The following is an 11,943-nucleotide window of genomic DNA, read 5'->3' as shown; positions in this document are numbered from 1 at the left end:
ATGAAACCTGTTCAGTGTATGCAAAAACAAATATCAAAAAGTGCATTGCTTATCACTGTCAATATCAAACTATAAATTGTTCAGATTTATCACCACTTAGACCTACCTCCACCCCATCCATAAGTATACAAAGTCATTGAAAAGGCCCTACTAAGCTTGACAATAACCATAATGATGAGCAACCTATTAAAATGTGCCAATGTTGACACAAGTTCCTCAAACTCACACACCCAAAACTCACAACCACAGGATTTTTGCTCAGCTATAGTATATCAAGTATTCCACACCTTATTCCTCTGTTGAGTCTTGTCTCATGTTCTAGAGCAGGAGCCAGAACAGTGTGAAGAAATATAACACTTCCACCAAAGTAAAACAATTTAGACAGAAAAAACCCTTCAGCAAACCATTTCTCCTTTCTGACTGACACCTGTGGTCATGGCCCTTCCATGACGTAATTGTAGATGTATTGTATTAGAAACGTATTGTGCTAGCCGCATGTATGCGGTTCTTTTTAACAAGTGATGTATTATGCTCGGATCCTTGTCTTTTAGGAAGAATAGAAATAGGAGGAAAGTGAAGATTGTTATAATAAATCCTCCACACAAAGCTCATTCATGGGGACATTTTCCTTTCGCTTTACAGTAGATATCTAGTTAAGTCGGACACATTCTCTAGTGCTGAAGGGGAGAAAAGGTCACCATAGGTTCCAGATTGTTCTTGACAAGCCTTTTGCAACAGTTACAAGCTAATTAAGGCAATCATTTTGCAAATCCACAACAGGGTTTGTTGGATAAGCAATGTACTTGCGTTTGGAAAAATATTTAACAACTTACTGGTAAATGTGATAACCACATAGCGTCTACACTAAATAAGTAATCAATCTAACATTAAGGAAACATCTGAGTTAACTGTTGGAAATTGGATATCACTAGAAATGTGGTTGAAATTGTGTTTGTGTAGAGTTTTCTAACATGGAGCTAGAGTATAAAATTACTCTAATCCTCTTTCCAATGCAAGCAACTACTAGGCAATGATATTACGAAGGAAAAAAAAGCCATTTTACAAACATTCAGATAAAATATGTTATCCTGTTTCAGTCAAAACCACTTTCTCATCAGCGTGACTTTAGGGCCCTTTAAATGGCCTATTAGAGAGAACAACACGGAGTGTCTGCAACTCTGCACTGAACGACTAACAAAAGAGGATTTTATGGGAAATGTGCACAGGAATTTGTGCTAATTCTTGCCACAAATTAGATTAATTTCTATTTCATAATCTTTTTCCCAGCCACCATTCAATGGATCAGCATATGAACCTCATAACCTTTCACGTTGACATCACCAACCAGTGTTAAAATCGATATGTTCTACCAATAAAGCGTCAGTTGAATCATATTTGTATAGACAGAGTGTGCAAAGCTGTCATCAAGGCAAAGGGTGGCTACTTYGAAGAATCTCAAATTTAAAACMTATTTTGATTTGTTTAACACTTTTTTGGTTGCAACATGATTCCATATGTGTTATGTCAGAGTTTTGATGTCTTCACTATTATTCTACAATGTCGAAAATTGTATAAAAGAAGAAAAACCCTGGAATGAGTAGGTGTGTCCAAACTTTTGACTGGTACTGTATATGTTTTACAAAATGAGCTTTAAAACTGCAAAATGTTCTCTCTGCCGACAAGTGGGGTGTGAACAGTTTGTGTCATGAACAGGACACAAGAAGGATGTTCCCCAATGCTGGAAGGGGGGTCTGAGTGAAACATTTGGGAGCCCTTGTATTACAGTACARAAAAGTACAATAGAGTATAGTACAGTATAATGTACTGTATTGTACCCTACTTTACTCTAATGTACTCAACTCTACTGAACAAACTGTACTCTACTGAATTAAACTGTACTGCACTACTGAATGAAGTTGTACTGTACTTTATTGAATTAAACTCTACTGTACTGTACCCTACTTTGCTGAATAAAACTCTACTGCCCTGTACCATACTGTACTCTACTGTACTGAACTGTGCCGTACTGTACTGTGCTCTTCATGCTTCTGAAACATTGCCTATACGCCTATTATTTGTTCATATTTGGTCAGGTCCGGGAAGACCAAATGTGTACTTGTTTGGGGGTGGAGCTCATTAGAATAATATCCATTTACATTTTGGTCATACAGCAGACGCTCTTGACCAGAGCGACTTAGTCAGTGCATTCAACTAAGGTAGATAAATAACAACATATCACAGTCAGTCATAGCAAGGAAAAAATATTTATGTAACCGATACTGAGAATGTGATTGTTGTTGAAGTGCTGTTGGTTTATTCTGCAGGTTGGACTACTTTGAACATCATCACTGACAGTTTTAAAGCTGTAATTTTATWWAAAAAAATATTTTTATTAATAATAACAAAACATAAGTGCATGCTTCCCACAGTTGTGTCAAGTTGGATGTCATTTGGGTGGTGGACCATTCATGATACACACGGGATACTGTTGAGCATAAGCAGAAAATACACAACAGCGTTGCAGTTCTTGACACAAACCATTCCGCCTGGCACCTACTACCATACCCTGTTCAAAGGCACTTAAATATTTTGTCTTGCCCATTCACCCTCTGAATGGCACACATACACAATCCATGTCTCAATTGTCTCAAGGCTTAAAAATCCATGCACTGATTAAAGTGGATTTAACAAGTGACATCAAAAATGGATCACATCTTTCACCTGGTCAGTCTATGTCATGGAAAGAGCTGGAGTTCATAATGTTTTCTACATTCAGTGTATACGTTGCATTTGGAAAGTGTTCAGACCCCTTGACATTTTCCCAAATTGTTAGCATTAAAGCCTTACACAAATTGATTTTTTTTTAAATGTATCTAAACACAATACCCCATAATAACAAAGCAAAAACGTTTTTTTTATTTTTTATTTTGAAAATGTATTAAGAATAAAAAACAGAAATACCTTATTTACATAAGTATTCAGACCCTTTGCTATGTGACTCGAAACTATGCTCAGGTGCATCCTGTTTCAATGATYATCCTTGAGATGTTTCTACAACTTCGTTGGAGTCCACCTGTGGTAAATTCAATTGATTGGACATAATTTGGAAAGGCACACASCTGTCTATATAAGGTCCCACAGTTGACAGTGCATGCCAGAGCAAAAACCAAGCCATGAGGTTGAAGGAATTGTCCATAGAGCTCCGAAACAGGATTGTGTCGAGGCACAGATCTGGGGAAGGGCACTAAAAAATGTCTCCAGCATTGAAGGTCCCCAAGAACACAGTGGCCTTCATCATTCCTAAATGGAAGAAGTTTGGAACCACCGAAGACTCTTCCTAGAGCTGGCTGCCTGGCCAAACTGAGCAGTTGGGGGAGAAGGACCTTGGTCAGGGAGGTGACCAATAACCCGATGGTCACTCTGAAAGAGCTCCAGAGTTCCTCTGTGGAGATGGGAGAACCTTCCAGAAGGACAACCATCTCTGCAGCACTCCACCAATCAGGCCGTTATGGTAGAGTGGCCAGACGGAAGCCACTCCTCAGTAAAAGGCACATGACAGCCTGCTTGGAGTTTGCCAAAAGGCACCCAAAGGACTCTGACCATGAGAAACAAGATTCTCTGGTCTGATGAAACCAAGATTGAACTCTTTGTCCTGAATGTCAAGCATCACGTCTGGAGGAAACCTGGCACCATCCCTACGGTGAAGCACGGTGGTGGCAGCATCATGCTGTGGGGATGTTTTTCAGCGGCAGGGACTGGGAGACTAGGCAGGATCGAGGGAAAGATGAAMGGGGCAAAGTACAGAGAGATCCTTGATGAAAATCTGCTCCAGAGCGCTCTCAAACTCAGACTGGGGCGAAGGATAACCTTCCATCAGGACAACAACCCTAAGCACACAGCCAAGACAACACAGGAGTGGCTTTGGGACAACTCTCAGCCAGAGCCCGGACTGAACCCGACCTGGAAATAGCTGTGCAGCGATGCTCCCCATCCAATCAAACAGAGCTTGAGAGAATATGCAGAGAAGAATGKGAGAAACTCCCTAAATACAGATGTGCCAAGCTTGTAAGAAGACTTGAGGCTGTAATCGCCAAAGGTGCTTCAACAAAGTACWGAGTAAAGGATCTGAATACTGATGTAAATGTGATTTCATTTTCTATTTTTTTATACATTTGCAAACATTTCTAAAAACCTGTTTTTGCTTTGTCATTATGGGATATTTTGTGTCTATTGATGAGGGGGAAAAAGTTAAGGGATCTGAATACTTTCTGAATGCACTGGATATGCAGTTGGCCAAAGAATCAATGACCAAAGATGTATTTTCAACATCTGTAAATTACGTATTTTCAATTTCATTCAGAACCGAAAATGACCCTGATTTCAGCGTCTGTAAAAAAAAATGTTTTCAACGTCTGGAAACGTATTTTCAAAGTCCGGAAAATACATATTTTCTTTCATTCAAAACCAATAATCAATCTAAATTCAACGTCTGGAAAATACATATTTTCWACTTCCCGAAAATATCTATTTTTTATGACTGGAAAATATCTATTTAAGCATCTGGAAAATACGTATTTTCACCTTTCATTCAGAACCTAAAATTAACCTAACTGGTAGATGTTTTAGATGTATTCCCAGCGTCCTTTTGCCTACTGGGTAGTGAATGAAGTAAAACCAATATATACGTGTTTTTTTTCTCTAGCTATGTTACTACTCAGATTTTACAAAACATGGTAACATTGCCTCAAAGAAAAACGTTAACTAGCCAACCGAAGTGCATAACTAGCTAGCCCACCAGGCGATATTTAACTACCTAGCTAGTTAACATTAGCTCATGTAGTCAGACTTTTTATAAGTGATGACATGCTAGCTAACCAACTATCCTTTCAATGGTGTTGACCTAACATTAGCTAGCAAGTCTAACTACACGAAGTGAGTTAACATTAACTAGCTAATGTTAGCTAAATATCCTTTCCCCTAACGCAAGCTAGCATGTCACCACGTGAAATAGTATGACTACCAAACCGTGAGCTAACTTTAACTAGCTGGCTAATTCAGGTTAACATTAAAAGTAGACTCAGCAAATGACGTAGATGCAGAAAGTAAACAGCATTGAGTACCACAGTATGAGTCATAATACCCATAAAACCTATTGGTAAAACCCGGAAGTGGTACAATCGTTTTTTCCACCATTCTTTGTGTCTGGGATTTTTTAACTACTTCATATAAAGGCTGTGTTTCGTATAGGCTTACCCTGGTGTGACGTTTTGATAGCCTTTACAACTCTCTCTCGGACAAACTTTTATCAGTGTATTCGCCTGTAATCACCCCCCAAAAATAAAATGCAAATTAGCCGCTAATGTGGCTATCATACAAAACTATGCATCCTGTCACAAGCTTTGAGGTCATCCCTCAAGGCACATTTCTCCATGCAGTAACCTAGCAAGTAGATATTGTAGCCTTGTAAGTTTGATATTGTGTGTTTCTCGTGTGTATTCTTGTTTAGCATTTTTAAAATGACCTAGCTAGCTACTTTTGCACTTTTTTATTACTAGAATTACCCTTCGTAGAGAACTAGCTAAACTTAGGTCTGTCCGCCAATCTGAAGCCAGCTGTCAGGATGGTTCTGTGCTATGTACCAGATTGTAACCACTACTCTGATAAGCACACGTGCATTTTATCATTTTCCAACCTCTGTAATCGAGAGGTGTCGCTGGAGCCGTGTCATAAAGTAATCCCTGTTTGCTAGCTGCTAATAAGCTGTTTTGGTTAGGTCAAAGATCTGTGGTTAGCTAGGTGCTTATGAAAATTTTCTAGATAACCACCGACTGTAGTTAGGTGTACAACACACGATACCTTCCTTACAAGTAAAAAAATAAATAAAAACAGCATATGCTAGCATAATGACTGTTGTGACCTTTTTATTGACAAGTATTTAGTAAGCTAGCCGGCTAGTTAACATTAGCTCACGATTTGTAGGTCATACCTTTTCACGTGGTGACATGCTAGCTAACATTAGGCCGGCACCATGGCATGGATAGGTGTTTAGCTACCACTTTAAAAAGTCTGACTAGATGAACGGTAAGCTAATGTTAGCTAGCTAGATATCTAAATGTCGCCTGATGGGCTAGCTAGTTAGGCTCCTTGGTTGGCTAGTTAATGTTAGCTACATTAGCTAAAGTTGGCTAGCTTGCTTTCCCCATACAAAACACAAACTCATCAAACATGATACAATATTGTGAATAACATTGCATTCGTAGATGCAATCGAAATTGACTTCATGTCCCCCTTTCCCCATGATTTAGACATGAGGCGTGACATGCGCAACATCAGGCTCAGCCAACGAGAAGCAGTGCATGATCAATGCCACCCTCAACAAGGAGATCTGCTGAAAGTGATGCACTCTCTCTCTCACTCTTGGGGTAAGACATCATTTAAACATCACTGGGTCTGAACCCCGCCCTGTGCATATGGGTCCTGGACTTCCTGAAGGGCCGCCCCCAGGTGGTGAACACCTCCACGTCACTGATCCTCAATACAGGAGCCCCACAAGGGTACATGCTCAGCCCCTTCCTGTACTTCCTGTTCACCCATGACTGCATAGCCATGCACTCCTCCAACTCAATCATCAAGTTTGCAGACGACACAACAGTAGTAGGCCTGATTACCAACAGTGACGAGACAGCCAAAAGTGAGGAGGTGAGGGCCCTAGGAGAGTGGTGCCAGGAAAACAACCTCTCACTCAACGTCAACAAAACAAAAGAGCTGATCATGGACTTTAGGAAACAGCAGAGGGAGCACGCCCCTATCCACATCGACGGGACCGTAGTGTAGTAAAGAAGGCGCAACAGTGCCTCTTCAACCTCAGAAGGCTGAAGAAATWTGTCTTGGCCCCTAAAACCCTCACAAACTTTTACAGATGCTTAATTGAGAGCATCCTGTCGGGCTGTATCACCTCCTGGTACGGCAACTGCACCGCCTGGAACTGCAGGGCTCTCCAGAGCCAACACATCACAGGGGGCAAAATACCTGTCCTCCAGGACACCTACAGCACCCGATGTCACAGGAAGGCCAAAAAGATCATCAAGGACATCAACCACCCGAGCCATGGCCTGTTCACCCTGCTATCATCCAGAAGGCGAGGTCAGTACAGGTGCATCACAGCTGGGACCGAGAGACTGAAAAACAGCTTCTATCATAATGCCAGGCGACTGTTAAATAGCCATCAATAGTCGGCTTCCACCCAGTTACGCGAAGCTGCTGCCATATATACATAGACTTGGAATCACGGGCCACTTTAATTATGGGACACTAGTCACTTTAATAATGTTTACATACTACTTTACTCATCTCATATACTGTATACTGTATTTTAGTCAATCCTACTCCAACATTGCTCGATCTAATATTTATATATTTCTTAATTCCATTCTTTTACTTTTGTTATGAATTGTTAGATACTACTGCACTGTTGGAGCTAGGAACGCAAGCATTTCGCTACACCCGCAGTAACATCTGCTAAATATGTGTATGTGACCAATAAGACTTTATTTGAGTAAGGATGGTCTTCATGGAGGTGGTAAGACCCTTCCTCCTCCTGGATATAGAAATCCTTCGACTTCACTGCCTCCTCAATGGTAAGGTCCCTTGCACCATAGAGACACTTAACCTCCACCAGTGGTGCCCACCAGACAATCCGGTGAGGATCCCAGATCCCAGATCCCGTGACCCAAAGCCCAGACTCGTGCACATCCATCCCTGAAGCAATTTTGAATGCCTTGATTCCCTCAGCTTTGTTATCTGTGCCCCAATTTACAGAAAACACCACCATCCAACGACTGTGGTCTGAGGTCCTTTTTTAGAGGCAATGGAGTAACGCGATTGGCCCTAACCACTGCTCCAAAATTGCTGGTCGTCAACATCCCTCTCCTCATTGTGTGCCAGTTGGGGTTGGTGTGCTGTCCAATTGTTGCCTGCCATATTGCTTCTGGCTGCTCCACCGACAGCACCATGCCAGCCAATATGCCTGCATGCCCCAGGTTCCCTTGTTTTTTAACCATGTCTGGTTCAGCCAGGGATGAAAGTGAGGGTAGTGGTTGTTCTGGCTCAGGTTCAAGGAGCCATGCCATTCCAATGAACCTGCCCCGGAGATGGTTTCTTAGCCACTGAAGAACCTCCTCTGTGGGCTCTAGGGATAGAGGGTTATAGTCTTCGGCCGGGTACAAGTCCTTCACTGACTGCACCTGATTGGGCACAGCTGTCTTCCTCCACTGGCATTCCACATCCGTACAGCGAATATTGTGAACCGCAAAAATAGCCAATGCAGCCGCGTGGCTACACTTATGAACTCCACGGGGGCAGTTGCATGCGGTAGAGAGAATCCCTTGGTCACCTATAGAGACCTGCCAACAGGAAGGATGTTAAGTGCCACATGCCTTTCAATGCATGACTTTGAACACCTTKAAATGCATTTGTTGTAAGAAATGTGCTATATATATATAAGTTAGATGTATTTGATTGACATTACAGCTATAGAATATTTAATAAACTAATTTTCACAAGGACAAGTGAAGTTTTTCCATTATCACTTGACATACTGGAGCAGGCTCAAGGGGGTGGGGGTTTCCACGTCACCAAGTTCAATAACCAAACACGCACACAAAGCACAACTAGAACACAAATGGGCAATTCATTAGGGAGATTTGCACACTGGGAAAGGGGGGAATTCAGCAACCAGTCCACAATCTGTTCTCGTTGTTTGTTCCGTTCTCCAAGGGTAATCCTAAAACTCAGATCCTAAGCCAAAATGGTTTGCTACACATTGGGGGTAATCAAACAGTCCAGGTCACAACGGGTAATCACACAGATAATTCTTTCTTCTCACACTCTCCATAACACATGTTTCCATCTCAGTCCTCTCCCTATTTGTGCAGCCCGCTTCCTCTTTTATCCCCAAGCACTCAATGGCTTAATGATCCACTGGCTTGCCTCGTTGCGGCAGGAAGTCCATATAAGACTCGGTGGTGGAGCCAGTGGGCTGCAAGATATCTCCCTTGATTCACCACTCCCCTCACCTCTCCCTACCATCTGCCAACCCCTCCTCAGCTCCAACCTGGAGAGAGGGGCGGTCCAGCTCCCTAGAGCATCCCTCCTGGAGAGGGCATCGGTCTTTCCATGGGCTGCACCTGATCTGTGGATGACAGAGAAAGCAAAGGGCTGTAAGGATAGGAACCAGCGGGTGACCCAGGCGTTACTGTCCTTATTCCATGACATCCAAACCAGTGGTGCATGGTCCGTTACGAGGGTGAAGTGCCGTCCCAATAAGTAATATTTCAGCATCTCCAGTGCCCACTTTATCGCTTGACATTCTTTCTCCACGGTGGAATATCTTTGTTCCCGCAGCAACAGCTTCCGGCTAATGTCCACGACTGGGTGTTCCTCACCTTCTTGTAGCTGTGATAGGACGGCAACCACCCCTGTTTCGGACGCATCAGTCTGTACCACCAGTGGTTTGGAGAAGTCCGGGGTCACCAGCACGGGTCCAGTACAGAGTGCTCCCTTTAGGTCTTGGAAGGCTTTCTCCGTCTCCTCGGTCCACGTCACCTGGGCGGGCAGATGGCACCTGGTCAGATCTGTCAGTGGGCTGGCTAGGGAGGCAAAGTGGGGAATAAATCTCTGGTAGTAACTAGTCAACCCCACAAATGTGCGTATCTGCTTCTTGGTGAGGGGGTTGGACCAGTCCCGAATCACCTCCACCTTCTTCACCTGGGGTTTGACACATCCCCTCTTTTTTTAATTTTTTAATTTCACCTTTATTTAACCAGGTAGGCTAGTTGAGAACAAGTTCTCATTTGCAACTGCGACCTGGCCAAGATAAAGCATAGCAGTGTGAACAGACAACACAGAGTTACACATGGAGTAAACAATAAACAAGTCAATAACATGGTAGAAAGAAAGAGAATCTATATACAATGTGTGCAAAAGGCATGAGGTAGGCAATAAATCGAATAATTACAATTTAGCAGATTAACACTGGAGTGATAAATCATCAGTGTTTGAGAACAAGTTCTCATTTGCAACTGCGACCTGGCCAGATAAAGCATAGCAGTGTGAACAGACAACACAGAGTTACACATGGAGTAAACAATAAACAAGTCAATAACATGGTAGAAAGAAAGAGAATCTATATACAATGTGTGCAAAAGGCATGAGGTAGGCAATAAATCGAATAATTACAATTTAGCAGATTAACACTGGAGTGATAAATCATCAGATGATCATGTGCAAGAAGAGATACTGGTGTGCAAAAGAGCGAAAAGTAAATAAATAAAAGCAGTATGGGGGGTGAGGTAGGTAATATTGGGTGGGTAGTTTACAGATGGACTATGTACAGCTGCAGCGATCGGTTAGCTGCTCGGATAGCAGATTTTTAAAGTTGTTGAGGGAGATAAAAGTCTCCAACTTCAGAGATTTTTGCAATTCGTTCCAGTCGCAGGCAGCAGAGAACTGGAAGGAAAGGCGTCCAAATGAGGTTTTAGCTTTAGGGATGATCAGTGAGATACACCTGCTGGAGCGCGTGCTGCGGGTGGGTGTAGCCATCGTGACCAGTGAACTGAGATAAGGCGGCACTTTACCTAGCATAGCCTTGTAGATGACCTGGAGCCAGTGGGTCTGACGACGAACATGTAGCGAGGGCCAGCCGACTAGGGCATACAGGTCGCAGTGGTGGTCGTATAAGGTGCTTTAGTAACAAAACGAATGGCACTGTGATAAACTGCATCCAGTTTGCTGAGTAGAGTGTTGGAAGCTATTTTGTAGATGAATCGCCGAAGTCGAGGATCGGTAGGATAGTCAGTTTTACTAGGGTAAGTTTGGGGCGTGAGTGAAGGAGGCTTTGTTGCGGAATAGAAAGCCGATTCTTGATTTGATTTTGGATTGGAGATGTTTGATATGAGTCTGGAAGGAGAGTTTGCAGTCTAGCCAGACACCTAGGTACTTATAGATGTCCACATATTCTAGGTCGGAACCGTCCAGGGTGGTGATGCTAGTCGGGCGTGCGGGTGCAGGCAGCGAACGGTTGAAAAGCATGCATTTGGTTTTACTAGCGTTTAAGAGCAGTTGGAGGCCACGAAAAGGAGTGTTGTATGGCATTGAAGCTCGTTTGGAGGTTAGATAGCACAGTGTCCAAGGAAGGGCCGAAGTATATAGAATGGCGTCGTCTGCGTAGAGGTGGATCAGGGAATCGCCCGCAGCAAGAGCAACATCATTGATGTATACAGAGAAAAGAGTCGGCCCGAGAATTGAACCCTGTGGTACCCCCATAGAGACTGCCAGAGGACCGGACAACATGCCCTCCGATTTGACACACTGAACTCTGTCTGCAAAGTAGTTGGTGAACCAGGCAAGGCAGTCATTAGAAAAACCGAGGCTACTGAGTCTGCCGATAAGAATATGGTGATTGACAGAGTCGAAAGCCTTGGCCAGGTCGATGAAGACGGCTGCACAGTAATGTCTTTTATCGATGGCGGTTATGATATCGTTTAGTACCTTGAGCGTGGCTGAGGTGCACCCGTGACCGGCTCGGAAACCGGATTGCACAGCGGAGAAGGTACGGTGGGATTCGAGATGGTCAGTGATCTGTTTGTTGATTGGCTTTCGAAGACCTTAGATAGGCAGGGCAGGATGGATATAGGTCTGTAACAGTTTGGGTCCAGGGTGTCTCCCCCTTTGAAGAGGGGGATGACCCCGGCAGCTTTCCAATCCTTGGGGATCTCAGATGATACGAAGGAGAGGTTGAACAGGCTGGTAATAGGGGGTGCGACAATGGCGGCGGACAGTTTCAGAAATAGGGGGTCCAGATTGTCAAGCCCAGCTGATTTGTATGGGTCCAGGTTTTCCAGCTCTTTCAGAACATCTGTATCTGGATTTGGGTAAAGGAGAAGC

The 11,943-nt window shown here is 43.3% G+C and overlaps 1 long non-coding RNA gene across 1 annotated transcript in view; it reads left to right on the top strand.

Annotated features, from left to right (window-relative positions):
• The first annotated feature begins 5,168 nt into the window (after positions 1–5,168).
• LOC139029283 (uncharacterized) overlaps positions 5,169–11,943 on the top strand; it is a 22,854-nt gene continuing 16,079 nt past the window's right edge. Inside the window, exons 1-2 of the long non-coding RNA XR_011481585.1 lie at positions 5,169–5,463; positions 6,306–7,143. This is a non-coding gene — a long non-coding RNA (uncharacterized lncRNA). The remainder of the gene's footprint in view (positions 5,464–6,305; positions 7,144–11,943) is intronic.

Source organism: Salvelinus sp. IW2-2015, linkage group LG19 (genome assembly GCF_002910315.2).
Source record: "Salvelinus sp. IW2-2015 linkage group LG19, ASM291031v2, whole genome shotgun sequence".
Classification (NCBI taxonomy): domain Eukaryota; kingdom Metazoa; phylum Chordata; class Actinopteri; order Salmoniformes; family Salmonidae; genus Salvelinus; species Salvelinus sp. IW2-2015.
The sequence above is the reverse complement of the archived record's forward strand: the minus strand, read 5'-3'. Positions and strand labels throughout refer to the sequence as shown.